The 3,650-nt window shown below is 39.4% G+C and overlaps 1 long non-coding RNA gene across 1 annotated transcript; it reads left to right on the forward strand.

Moving 5' to 3' along the window:
- The first annotated feature begins 927 nt into the window (after positions 1-927).
- On the forward strand, positions 928-1,839 carry LOC116674397 (uncharacterized). Its single transcript, XR_004328091.1, has 4 exons — positions 928-987; positions 1,122-1,236; positions 1,441-1,549; positions 1,711-1,839. It is a non-coding gene; the product is annotated as an uncharacterized LOC116674397 (long non-coding RNA).
- Positions 1,840-3,650: the final 1,811 nt, after the last annotated feature.

Below are 3,650 nucleotides of genomic sequence, written 5' to 3' on the forward strand. Positions count from 1 at the left end.
TTTACCTCTCTCTAAATTATTATACAGTCCTCAGACACTAAAGCCCAGTCAGTCAGATTTCAGCTCTTACGTAGCAACTGAAACTTCACAGCCTAAAGTGCAGATTATCACCAGGGCTACCACTTTTTTATTACTTGTGTCTCTTGTATCTTTTCCTCTTGCTGTTCAATTGAAACTTAATTTGCTCTCAATGACTCACTTAAACTCACAAACGGCTCATTATAACACTTGGCTCATTAGGCAACTTTAACTTCAAGTACTCTCATGCAGCATTTCACAAGCTAAATTGAACATTTAAGACATAGTTTTCAACTGCCGCTGAGTTATTCTAACTTTAGTAAGTGTTGTGTCCCAATGTCATGTACATACTAAGTGTGCAATGTAAGCCATGTATTACATACTGTACACTCACTGCAACTGTAAGATTCATTTTCAATGACAAGTGGAAATGTTTGAGGGAAACACAGATTCCAGCAAGCAATTCATTGGATTTTAAAATATTCAGGTGAAAGATTTTGAATGCGGGCACAAACTAGTGGTACCTAATGCTGATTTGTGCTTGTGCAACAGATAATACTGATCTTATTGTAATGCTGTTTGGATTGAAATTAAGTGTGGAAGGTTTCTCATGAAACACAATTGCCCTGATTAAGGCTCCACCTTTGGAAAGCATCTAAAAAAGAACACACAAGAACATTTGGCACAAGAACAAAAGAGAGGAGGAGTAAAGATGTAATTGTGCGGGCACGTGTGAGTCTGTTGCCACACTTTTTCCCCATTTCCAGTCAATGAGCACCGATCTAACTTTCACTTTCTCTGCAAACTGTTAAATACACCTGCAGCTCTCCTCCTCACAGCACCACCTCCACACCTCTGAGAGACTGAGAGCACCAACCTTAACTAAGAGCTACGAAGAAACAGAGACATGGCTTCTCGAATTGCAGTTCTCTCCTCCTGCTGGGTGTCATCGGTGTCGGTTTGCATCAGGTAAGATTTGCATTAAAAGTGAAACATTCACATCTCAAAATGCTTTCAGTGCAGGTGCATGGGATGTTTTAGATCTACATTTTCGGACTCCACTCCACTCTCTCTGATGAATTTGTTTCTCCATCTTCCTGCAGCTGAGATTGTGATGGACTGCTGTCTGACGGTTGCTGAGAAGCCGTTGCCGCTCACAATCATTCATAGCTACACCATTCAGGAAGGTGGAAAAGGATGTGAAATCAGCGCTACTGCGTGAGTAAAAGCTGTAAAATATGTACATATATCTAGGCAAAAGACAGTTCTTTTTTTCCAGACACTTTGCTGGATGATCACAATAGCTGGTTTCTCTTATTTTCTTTGTAACAGTGACCCGATGGGAAAAAACAAAGTTTTATTTTCCAGTTCTGCAGTCTGCAGTCTGATCTCACTTCTCTTGTCTCTCATCTGCTTTCACAGTTTCATTACAAAGGTTGGAAGGATACTGTGCGTCTCCCACCCCCGTGATAAAGCGTGGGTGAGAAGTCACATTAACTATCTGGATAAGAAAAGACCTCACTAAAATCAGGTAAATTTAAATTTTGTTTTTTTATAAGGTTGAAAAACAGAGATTTTACTTGCACCTTTTTATGTTTTTCTTACACTATACTGTGGAAATCATTTCACAAAGAGTTTAACTTCAATGCTTCAAAATTGCACTGGCTCATCTCTGCACTGTTTTTCCCGCAGGAATAAAGAGGAGAGGGCTCTGGGAAAAGATGGCTGAAGAACAAGGGGGTCTGACTCTGAACTGAGAGCTACAGACGTCAGAATCCCTTCCATTCCTGTTCAGAGTCTCAGATGGTCACGCTGCGCTGTGGAAAAAAAAACGTTCTAGTCTAAATTAAAAATCCAGCTAGTATGTGTTTTTTTTTTAGATTTGTGGCTCTTCTCTTTCCCTTTTTATCCTGTGAGTAAAACGGAAATAGAAAGATTTGCCTGGACTTGCCTAAATGATAAGCCTGGAACCTTTTAAGCACAAGATGTGCGTGTGAAATACATCACTAAATGTTTGACAATCTGTGATTATCTTTTTCTTGTATACTTGTACAAATGTTGATAATTTGTGTGTATCAAACTATTGTTGAGTTGTTCAAAAAATAAAGTGATATTTTTGTAACTTCTAGTTGCCACCTTTCATTTAACTGAAACACATGACTGCATCCACTGCAGAGTTTCTCTAGCAAATATAAAATTATCTAAAACACACAAATCTCTCTAAATATTCAACCTTTTAAAAATAGATGCATGCACTTTTTCAGCAGCACTATGTTATTCATCTTCTTAATTCTAATATTGGAAGTAGTTTATTGAAAGATTATAGGCTTACTGGTGGATAGGAAGGAAGGTCCAGGTAATCAGGCTGATACTGATCCAGGTAAAGGGGCAAAGTTACAGAAGCCCTAAAGAAAAATAAAACACATGGCAAGAAAGAAGCATGACAACTTGTCCGGCAAGAAATTAATTGAACTGAGTTGAACTGCAGGGCTGATGAGGAAAGTGGGAGCAGGTGTGTAGATGGGTGGGGCAGACAGGTGAAAAGAGGAAAAGTCAGAGGGCCCCTGGTGGATGGATGAAAAATGGCAATGAAGGCTTCTGAAGAATAAGGGATGCAGCAAGAGAAGAGGGATGGAGAGACAGACTGAGTTCAAGATGTCCCTCCTCACACATCAATGCATCCATGGACATGCCCCCCCCTTACCTCAAAGAACTTATCAAACCACAGAACACAACCCGCTCACTTCGCTCCACTCACTCAAACCTCCTCCACATTCCCAGAACCGGACTCAGGACAATGGGAGACGGGGCATTTTGTGCTGCTGCCCCACGTCTGTGGAATGCCCTCCCTGACACCTTGAGGGCACCTCAATCCACTGAGTGTTTTAAAAAAGGCCTTAAAACATTTCTTTTTAGCAAAGCTTTTGGTCCCCTTTAGATGTGTTTTTTATCCTCTCTTCTAAGAATAGCTGTATTTTCTTTTTTTGTTCTTTCCTTTTTTGTTTTATTTTTCTCTTTTTTACCTGTAGCACTTTGAGATCTGTTGATGAAAAGTGCCTTGTGAACAAAATGTATTATTATTATTATTATTATTATTATTATTATGGAGAGACAGACTGAGAATCTTTTAAAATGCATTACACAAGGGGTCCAATATGGTCTAGAGGTTAGGATTTCTAGTTTTCTCCCAGGTGGGATTCAACTTGTTTTATGGGAACACAGTTATACATCTGTTTATTAAACCAATTTTGTCGTCCCAGTAGCTGTACTTTGTCCAATGACAATAAAGTAAATCCAAACCAAAAACTGGACATGAGAACATCTGCAGAGTTACATTAGAAAGTGTCATGTAATAATGGCAGCACTCCACATCTGTATGAATATGACTGTATGTTTCATCACCAAGCAGCTCATATGAACCACTGATGGTGGAGCACAGAGGAAGCAGTGAATCTTTTTCCTGCTGTTGCCAGAAGAGTTCAATGCACAGACATGTATTACAAGCAAACAAGTCTCAATAAGTCCTTCAACTTCAGATGTAATTGTCCTGCAGCATTTCACAAGAGCACTTTCACCTTTTGAGACTTTGTATAGTTATTAACAGCTGCAAGGCTTTTCTAACTTCACCAAGT

The sequence above is a fragment of the Etheostoma spectabile genome, unplaced genomic scaffold (genome assembly GCF_008692095.1).
Source record: "Etheostoma spectabile isolate EspeVRDwgs_2016 unplaced genomic scaffold, UIUC_Espe_1.0 scaffold00000125, whole genome shotgun sequence".
NCBI classification, from domain to species: domain Eukaryota; kingdom Metazoa; phylum Chordata; class Actinopteri; order Perciformes; family Percidae; genus Etheostoma; species Etheostoma spectabile.